The sequence below is a fragment of the Triticum urartu genome, chromosome 4A (assembly GCF_056163025.1).
Source record: "Triticum urartu cultivar PI428250 chromosome 4A, HENAU_Tu73, whole genome shotgun sequence".
Taxonomy (NCBI): Eukaryota; Viridiplantae; Streptophyta; class Magnoliopsida; order Poales; family Poaceae; genus Triticum; species Triticum urartu.
This window is the reverse complement of record NC_141876.1, coordinates 559,939,463-559,950,413: the sequence shown is the minus strand read 5'-3', so window position 1 is coordinate 559,950,413 and position 10,951 is coordinate 559,939,463.

The window sequence follows — 10,951 nt, the reverse complement described above, 5'->3', positions numbered from 1 at the left end:
GATCATGATCGAACGCTCTAGATGATGGAGAGGGTTTTGGTGGGTTTTTGGGCCAAATTGGAGGGGTGTTGGGCTGCAACACACACGAGGCCTTTTCGGTCCCTCGGTTAACCGTTGGAGCATCAAACGAAGTCCAAGTGGTACGAAACTTGACAGGCGTTCTACCGGTAGTAAACCAAGGCCGCTTGGCAAGTCTCGGTCCAATCCGGAAATGTTTAATCCTCACACACGAAAGAAAGGTAGAAATGACCACCGGAGGAGAACGAAGCGCCGGAATGCAAAACGGACAACGGGGAAAATGCTCGAATGCATGAGATGAACACGTATGCAAATGCAATGCACATGATGACATGATATGAGATGCATGACAACGATAACAACACACGGAGACAAAAACCCGAACCCAAGAAAATAAAATAACTTAAGGCTGGAACCGGCAAGAGTTGAAATACATATTGGGAAAGTCATAACTGGGGTGTTACACTACGGCACCAAGGTGGGAGCGGAGGTGGTGGAGGATCTTGTGAAGGAAGGGGGAAAAGTGAAGGCGCACTGTTCGGGGGTCCCAAGCCGGCAGTTTATAAGATGTCGCTTCTGAGTGGCTGACTGGTAGGCCCAGGCAATTCCGTCAAATCCCGCAACAGGCGCGCGCACGGTACGTGGAGAAAAAGGTGGCGCGGGGATCGAGGAGCTTCCGTCCTATCCCATCCGATTACTGTGGCCACCCCGTCCCGCGCGCTTCCCGAAATTCAAATCCCGCAAAATCCGCGGGCCGCAGAACAACTCGTCAAACAGAAGATCCCTTTCACACCGTCACTCGGAACTTCACAAGTAAAGAAATTCACTCGACAAGAGGCCAAGAATGGATCAAGGCGACTGAAAGAAGTTGACGACGTCATCCGTGACAATTGATCCAAAACAAGACGTTCATATAACATGAAGAACCAGTCGGAAAGATCCCCAACTCCTTGCCCACCCGAACCTCGATCCATTCAGGGGCTAATGATGAAGCTATGTACCTAGGATAGGGGCATGGACCTGTCCTAAGTACCCTACCCTAGGACATCCCTAGAAGAAGTCACCTTTCAATCGACTTGGAGGTATCCCACTCGACAGATTCAAGACACTCGACCATGAAGCAATCACTCGACCAAATTCCAACCACTCGACTGCCAGGAGATCTAAAGTCACCCTGCACGCAAACGGTCGGTCATTAAGTAGCTTTTATGGTCATCATAGCACTTTATTAGGGGGGTTACCAGTAACCCCCAATCTTAATGTACTTTAAACCTTGCATTACTGAGGGCTGGAGGGGCCTGGCGAACTCTATATAAGCCACCCCCTCCTCGGTATCAAGGGGGGCACCCCTGTTATTCATACACACATAATTCAGTCGACCGCCTCCGGGCACCGAGACGTAGGGCTGTTACTTCCTCCGAGAAGGGCCTGAACTCGTAATCCTCGTGTGCTTACAACTCCTCCATAGCTAAGATCTAGCCTCTCCATACATACCCCCCTACATCACTGTCAGAGTTAGAACCACGACACCAGCCCCTCCGGGCTATGCTGATGCACCTCGGCGTGACACACAGTCGGTCAATGTTACACCAACTGCCACTTACAGAACGGCTCACATAGCTGTGTTTCATAACTTTCAACCACCAGCAGTGAGAACTCATTGGGATGATTTCTACCGACAGTATGAACAAGAAATGCGTACTCAGTTTCTGAAATCGATCACTAAAGGACCACGATTGGATTTCCCTTCTTTTGTGGGGACCATCCAGGGGGATGGATCAGACAGTGTGAGAAGTTTTTCCAAATGTCAGGTACACCTACTGAGTATAAAGTCAATCTTGCACAAATGCATGTGGTGTGCAAGGCAGATGTTTGGCTCAGGCGTTTTGGTCTTTTGGCAAAGAAACCTACATGGTCTCAATTTTGCACTGAAATTCTACACAGGTTTTCATCCTCTAGTTCATATGATTTGACAGAAAAGTTCCACTCTCTGAAACAGAACACTCTATCCGTAGCAGAATACACTGAACAGTTTGAGGAGCTTATAGCTGAAGTACAGCAGGAAAACCCTGATATTTTAGAAAGTTGGATTGTAAGATGCTACGTTAATGGGCTTAGATCACAGTTGAAGTTCCAGCTGAGGCCTCTCAGACCTGTTACTCTGACTGATGCCTATTGGTTAGCAATAGATATTGAGCAAGGAGCACCTCTTAAGAAGCAACTCCCACAGTATTCTTCTAATGCAAAAACATATACTCTGTTTCCTAAGCAGCACACTTCTCAGCCTGATAAAACCAATGAGTTTAAACCTCCTGTCACAACTCAGAGGGCCAGAGAACTAGTCAAATGCTAGAGATGTGGGGATCAGTGGTTCCATGGGCATAAGTGCAAGCAAGCACCTGTAATTAATGTTCTTACTGGGGAACCACCTCCTGACAATCTAGGAGAACAAGAGGAAATGGAAGAACAGGAACAGGAAGAGCAGCCCATGGCAGAAGAACAGTGCATGAGGATTTCTTTACAAGCTCTGCAGGCAGGCAGTGTTAATACCATTTCCATTGCTGTGTCTGTGGGAGGGAAACAAGCAATTGCCTTAGTGGATTCTGGCAGTAATTCCACTTTTATGAGCTTAAAGTTTGCTCTTCAGACTTCCTACACAATCATCAAAGACCAGTCCAGAGCAGTAACTGTTGCTGGAGGGGGAAAGTTGTGGTCAGGTTCTTACATTCCTATCACTACCTTTACTGCTGGTAACACTCAGTTTCAACATCACTTCAGAGTGTTAGACCTGCCAGGACATGATATTGTATTGGGTTCAGATTGGATGGCACAGCACAGTCCTGTAGCATTTTCTTATGATCCCAGACAGCTTATTATCTGTCATAATCAGAGTAATTCTGTCACTATTCCTGCTTGTTAAACTCTGACTGCAACCAACCAAATTGATGCATTGGAACTTAACAGAATGCTCCTCACTGGTGCTCCTGCTTTTGTGCTCCAACTGGCAGAAGATACCACTCTTGTACCCAGCACAAAGGACAGTACTCCCCCTGCAGTTATGGAAGTCCTGCATGAATTTCAGGAGGTTTTCAAGGAGCCTCAAGGATTACCCCCAGTAAGGGAATTAGATCATGAGATTCCTCTCAAACCTGATGCTGTACCACCTAACTCTAGGCCATATAAAGTTCCCCACATGCAGAAAAATGAGATGGAAAAGCAAATTCACCACCTGTTGCAATCTAAGATGATAAGAGAAAGTCAAAGTCCTTACTCATCTTCAGCTATATTGATTATGAAGAAAGATGGGTCTTGGAGAATGTGCATTGACTACTCATCTTCAACTATAAAAAACAAATTTCCCATTCCTGTTATTGAGGATTTGTTGGATGAGCTCCATGGAGCAAAATTCTTCACCAAATTGGATTTGAGGTCAGGTTATCACCAGATCAGAATGCATGACAAGGATATTCCCAAAACTGCATTTAGAACTTACTTTGGGCATTATGAGTTTTTAGTGATGCCCTTTGGGCTCACCAATGCACCAGGGACTTTTCAGGCCTTGATGAATAAAATCTTTGGCCCTTATCTCAGGAAGTTTGTGTTAGTATTTTTTGATGACATCTTAATATTCAGTCAAACTCTTGAAGAGCACCAGAAACACATAAGAATAGTCCTACAACTCCTCAAGGAACACCAACTGTTTGTGAACAAGTCCAAATGTGTATTTGCAGTTCCTCAGGTGTCCTACTTGGGCCACATTATTTTTGGTGAGGGAGTGTCAACTGACCCAGCAAAAATTTCTGCAGTTGCTGACTGGCCAACCCCAACAACACCAACTCAGTTGAGGGGCTTTCTGGGATTATGTGGCTATTACAGGAGGTTTGTCAAGAACTTTGGTAGCATAGCTAGACCCCTCCATAATATTCTCAAGAAAGATAGCTTTGTTTGGTCTTCTACATAGACACAAGCTTTCCAGGAATTAAAACAAGCTCTGATATCTGCTCCTCTTCTGGCTCTGCCTGATTTTTCTGCTCCATTTGTGCTTGAGACTGATGCTTCAGGCACTGGCTTGGGAGCTGTTATGATGCAAAAGGGAAACCAATTGCTTACTACAGTTCTGTGTTGTGTCCTAAAAATGCTGCTCTGTCTACATATGAGAAGGAGGCACTAGCAATTATGGAAGCCTTGAAAAGATGGAGACATTATTTCCTGGGCAATGATTTAATTATCAGAACTGATCACCAGAGCTTGCAGTTTATGACAGATCAGAAGATTTCCACTAGTATTCAACACAAACTCATGCTCAAATTACTGGATTTTAACTTTCAGCTGGAATACAAAAAGGGGAAAGAGAATATAGTGGCTGATGCACTATCCAGAAAATACTCTTGCATGGCAATTTCTTTAGCTACTCCTCAGTGGATTTCTGAAGTTGAACATTCTTATATCAATGACCCCCATTGTCAGAAACTGTTGGAGCAGCTATTGGTCACTACAATTCATATTGTCAACAATAACTCTCTTCAGCATGGCATAATCAGACACAAAGGGAAGATCTATGTGGGCAGAGACACTGAATTGAGGAACAGGATTATGCAGGCACTACATTCTTCTGCTATTGGGGGCCACTCTGGCATGAAAGCTTCTTATAAGAGGTTGAAACAAGTGTTTTATTGGCCTGGGATGAAGAAGGACATGGATAACTTTGTTCTGTTGTGCCCTGTCTGTCAGAAAAAAACAAGGGGGAAACCTGCCCATATCCAGGGCTTTTAGACCCACTCCACATTCCTGATATGGTTTGGTCACATGTCAGCATGGATTTCATTGAGGGTCTGCCCAAATCCAATGGGAAAGAGGTGATATTTGTGGTCGTGGACAGATTGTCCAAGTTTGCTCACTTCATCCCTTTGTCACATCCTTACACTGTTCAGACAGTAGCTCGAGCATTCATTGATAATGTTATGAAGTTACATGGTCCCCCTCTTGCTATTGTTTCTGACAGAGACTACATTTTCACAAGTAAGTTGTGGCAAGACATCTTTGCTGCCATGGGAATTGAACTACGTTACAGTTCGGCATATCACCCACAGTCTAATGGGCAAACAGAACGTGTCAACCAGTGCATTGAGAATTATCTGCGTTGTATGACATCCTTGTAGCCAAAGAAATGGGCACTGCATTTATCCATGGCAGAGTATTGGTACAACACTTCTTTTCACTCCTCCTTGCAGAAAACCCCCTTTCAGGCCCTGTATGGTTATCCTCCTCCGGACCTCCAACTCCCAGCAGCATTGGTTACTACTAACCACGAAGCAACAGAGTTTTTGGGGGACAGAAATGCAATGTGGCAGCAATTGAAGTCTAACCTGGTCAATGCTCAAGCTCGAATGAAGAAGTATGCTGACCTTAAACGCTTGGAGCGACAGTTTTCAGAGGGAGACATGGTGTATCTCAAAATGCAGCCGTATCGTTTGAATGCTTTTGGCGCTCGTTCGCATATCAAGCTTCAGAGCAAGTTCTATGGCCCGTTCTGTGTGATGGCAAAGGTGGGAAATGTAGCCTACAAACTGCTGTTGCCGGTTAACGCTGCCATACATCCTGTTTTTCACGTCAGCCAACTCAAGAAACACTTGGGACCTCACGCAGTTCCTTGTGCCGACCTGCCTTTGATCAGGCCGGATGGGCGTGTGTGCACTGAACCGTCATGGGTACTTGAGACGCGTCAGATACCTCGCAACAATGTGGCTGTGGTTCAGTGGTTGGTGCAATGGGAGAACTTACCTCCTGAAGATGCATCCTAGGAAGATGCAGATTTCATGAAGAAGGTGTTCCCGGCTTTCTTTAAACAAACGGTTGATCGTTGGTTTAATCACCAAACTCCTTGAGGACAAGTTCGCTCTCAGCGGGGAGTATTGTCAGGCTACAGCAAGCTACAGTCCAGCGCGGGCATCTCAGTTAACGGAAGGCCAGGATTGAAGCCAGAGGAAGGATCAGACGGCTCGCTGCGCTCGCCCTCCGAATGAACCGTTTTCCGTTACTGTTTAGTTTCCGTTGCCGTCCTGTTTTCCTTCACCTATTGTCGCTGGCTATATAAAGCCACTCTTCTCTCTTGGGAGGCATGCCATTTGTCCGTAATGAATCAAGTACATACTTTACAGCTAATATAGACCCGCATATTCGCCTCTGATACTCTCGTACGAACCCTAGCACTCTGATCCCCAAATTATCCTAGTTTGATCTAGCTCCGGGCATAACAGGGAAGGAGAACAGTGACGGCCGCGGTCCTTCGTCGTTGCTGGAGGGGCGGAGTTGGATCGTGAGCACCGGAGGGAGGGGGTCGGGAGCGTCACTTCTTTCGCCGGCGGTGGAGCTCGGAGGCGGCCGGGGGCGCTGGATCTTGGCTGACGGCACTGGAGTTCGCTCGTCTCGGTCGAGCAGTGGATATCCTCCCCGACCTCTTGGGTCGTGCCTTTCCTTCCCGTGGAAAGGACGGGGGTCGGGCAGGGTTACCCCTCGACGGACGCGGACCAAATGACGCGGTCGATATCCCTGGGCCAGATCGGCCCGTGGTTGTTTGACCCGGGAAAATAGCGGGGATCCCCCCGGGATCCCTGGAAACCAAATGAGGCCTCAGTGTTGCCTGGTGTGGCGTGGGATCTTGAACTTTTTCTGTCTGACCAGGCATGTGTCACGATGCAGGGTTTGGTTGCTGCCCTGGCCAGGTACAAAGATCAACTTCCCATTAATACATCTGATGGAGCTACTCCCTCTGTAGGACTATTATTTAATTCATTCAATACACAGTCAGGCAAGTTTTAGCAGTGTGGCCGCATGCCAGGCGTCCGAATTCGGTTGCCAGGTCCAGGCTAATTGCAGCGCTGGGAGTCTAGCCAGGCTAACTATGAACCAGGCCAGGCATGTATTCGTTTTCTTAGGTTAGAAACCAAACAACCATCTATCAGATCTAGGGACAACTTCAGGCCAGGCAGATTTTGACGAGGATGCAAACCAAACATGCCCATAATTCCCCATCGGACCAATTTTCAATTTAACTACAATTTATCTTTTAAGTATATTTCATAATTCATAGTTATGATTATTTTTCTTATATTCTCAAGCTCCCCTAAGGTCAGAATACGTTTGGTTTTAGAGGTTGATAATAAAAAACACACCATGCAATATGATTTAGGCAAGCTCATGGCTTAGAGCATTTACAACCGGACCCTTAATACCCGCCCCAAAAGCCTAGGTGGGTTGCCCGGTCACTGCCCGGATAAAAAGACGCCATCCAAGTGGGATTTTTATAACCGGCTCGAACACCCGTACTGACCGGCACTTCCCATACCTGGTCCATATTTGGGGCGGATATGGTGAAGCGAGAGCAACTAGTTAACGAGCGCTCCTTCGGAAGCCTCACAATGATCAGCGTCACTTGGTGTGCTCTCAGCCATTCGCCACGTGACGCCTTTGGATTTTTTTCCGCACGCGTTTTTTGCTTTTTAAATGGTTTTTTTCGGGGTTTTTCAACGTTTTGGTTTTCCACCTTTCTTCCATAGCTTTTCGATCAAAAAAAATTGAGAAAAAAAATTGCACGAAAAAATCCGTTTTTTTCCTTTCGCAAGAGTCACGGTTTTGCTTCCGTGAGAGGCACGATTTTGCTTTCGTGAGAGTCACGACCGTGCCTCTCGAAAATGAAAAAACGCATTTTCTGTATTTTTTTCTTTCGCGAGAGTCACGGTTTTGCTTCCGCGAGAGGCACGGTTGTGCTTTCGCGAGAGTCACGGCCATGCCTCTCGAAAACGGAGAAAACGCGTTTTCTGTTATTTTTTCCTTTCGCGAGAGTCACGGTTTTGCTTCCGCGAGAGGCACGGTTGTGCTTTTGCGAGAGTCATGGCCGTGCCTCTCGGAAACGAAAAAAACATGTTTCTGTTTTGTTTTCTTTCGCGAGAGTCACGGTTTTGCTTCCGCGACAGGCACGGTTGTGCTTTCGCGAGAGTCACAGCCGTGCCTCTCGAAAACGAAAAAAACGCATTTTTTATAATTTTTTTCCTTTCGCGAGAGTCACGGTTTTGATTCCGCGAGAGGCACGATTGTGCTTTCGCGAGAGTTACGGTCGTGCCTCCTTGGAAATAAAAAAAACATGTTTTCTCTTTTTTTTTCCTGCCGCAAGAGTCACAGTTTTGCTTCCGTGAGAGGCACGGTTGTGATTTCGTGAGAGGCACGGGCATGCCTCTTTCGGAAAGGGAAAAAACCCGTGCTCCCGGTTCGATTTTTTTGTCCATTTTTTCATGATTTTTTGTCAAAACCTATCAACATGTGATCTAGTTTTGAAGATCTCGACGCAAGGAATCCAACGGTGAAAGCGGTTCGAGATTTGGAGGCACGATTTGAGAGATAAAACTTTTTGAATAAACGGATATACGAAAAAGGGAAAAATCCCAGGTTGCGACAAGTGGCGCGCTGCATGTGCGCCACTTGTTGCAACCAGGGGAGTTCGAGTGATCTTTGCAACGAGTACTCCTCACTTAGTGATTACGTGGTGAAGCCCGGGTGCGCCTGCCACGTCGGACTGACCGCAAGGGCCCATGCTGTCACACATAGAGTCTGACGGTCTGATGGGCGCCTCCTCCGGTTCTTGGTGCAGATGCATTCATGGCATCGCATGGCGCTGCTCCGATGTGTCACCCGAGGGAGCAAGTTCGTCTATTTAATTCGGACGATGGCAACGTAACCCTAGCCCATCCCCATTCCTTCCCTCTCCCTCCCACATGCACCACCAGCTTCCATCTGCGCCATAGCCGCTAGCCATGGCGTGACAAAGGATCACCACCTATGCCATGTTGACACCGGAATGCCGGTTGCAACTAGAGGAGGAGATCTGGGATAGGCTTGTCGCTCATGTTGCTGGCGGACTGCCTTCGAATTTGCTGGAGCCGAAGGAGGAGACGCAGTACCATCCGGAAGCGAAGCAGGACCCTCGGCCCATGGAGGGGGCGGATCCGGAGGCGAACGACGCGACAGAGGCGAAGGAGGAGGAGCCGACAGTGGGCTTCGCCATGGGGAACACCATGACGTAGTTCGAGGTCACCCAGGAGGAGGAGATGGCGAAGTAGACCGCCATGCTTGAATCCATCCAAGATAAGGCCTATGTGGAGTCCAATTGGCGCTTCACTCAACAGCAACCAGCAGAGGACGAGATCCCTGGAAACCAAATGAGGCCTCAGTGTTGCCTGGTGTGGCGTGGGATCTTGAATTTTTTTCTGTCTGACCAGGCATGTGTCACGATGCAGCGTTTGGTTGCTGCCCTGGCCAGGTACAAAGATCAACGTCCCATTAATACATCCGATGGAGCTACTCCCTCTGTAGGACTATTATTTAATTCATTCAATACACAGTCAGGCAAGTTTTAGCAGTGTGGCCGCATGCCAGGCGTCCGAATTCGGTTGCCAGGTCCAGGCTAATTGCAGCGCTGGGAGTCTAGCCAGGCTAACTATGAACCAGGCCAGGCATGTATTCGTTTTCTCAGGTTAGAAACCAAACAACCATCTATCAGATCCAGGGACAACTTCAGGCCAGGCAAATTTTGACGAGGATGCAAACCAAACATGCCCATAATTCCCCATCGAACCAATTTTCAATTTAACTACAATTTATCTTTTAAGTATATTTCATAATTCATAGTTATGATTATTTTTCTTGTATTCTCAAGCTCCCCTAAGGTCAGAATACGTTTGGTTTTAGAGGTTGATAATAAAAAACACACCATGCAATATGATTTAGGCAAGCTCATGGCTTAGAGCATTTACAACCGGACCCTTAATACCCGCCCCAAAAGCCTAGGTGGGTTGCCCGGTCACTGCCCGGATAAAAAGACGCCATCCAAGTGGGCTTTTTATAACCGGCTCAAACACCCGTACTGACCGGCACTTCCCATACCTGGTCCATATTTGGGGCGGATATGGTGAAGCGACAGCAACTAGTTAACGAGCGCTCCTTCGGAAGCCTCACAATGATCAGCGTCACTTGGCGCACTCTTAGCCATTCGCCACGTGACGCTTTCAGATTTTTTTTCCGCACGCATTTTTTGCTTTTTAAATGGTTTTTTCGGGGTTTTTCAATGTTTTGGTTTTCCACCGGTCTTCCTTAGCTTTTCGATCAAAAAAATTTGAGAAAAAAAATTGCGCGAAAAAACGCGTTTTTTCCTTTCGCAAGAGTCACGGTTGTGCTTCCATGAGAGGCACGGTTTTGCTTTCGTGAGAGTCACGGCCGTGCCTCTCGAAAATGAAAAAAAATATATGTTTTCTGTATTTTTTCTTTCACGAGAGTCACGGTTTTGCTTCCGCGAGAGGCACGGTTGTGCTTTCGCGAGAGTGACGGCCATGCCTCTCGAAAACGGAGAAAACGCGTTTTCTGTTATTTTTTCCTTTCGCGAGAGTCACGGTTTTGCTTCCGCGAGAGGCACGGTTGTGCTTTCGCGAGAGTCATGGCCGTGCCTCTCGGAAACGAAAAAAACATGTTTCTGTTTTGTTTTCTTTCGCGAGAGTCACGGTTTTGCTTCTGCGAGAGGCACGGTTGTGCTTTCGCGAGAGTCACGGCCGTGCCTCTCGAAAACGAAAAAAACGCATTTTTTAATATTTTTTTCCTTTCGCGAAAGTCACGGTTTTGCTTCCGCGAGAGGCACGATTGTGCTTTCGCGAGAGTAACGGTCGTGCCTCTATGGAAATGAAAAAAAAGTGTTTTCTCTTTTTTTTCCTGCCGCGAGAGTCGCAGTTTTGCTTCCGCGAGAGGCACGGTTGTGATTTCGTGAGAGGCATGGGCGTGCCTCTTCCGGAAAGGGAAAAAACCCATGCTCCCGGTTTGGTTTTTTGTCCATTTTTTCGTGATTTTTTTTGTCAAAACCTATCAACATGTGATCTAGTTTTGAAGATCTCGA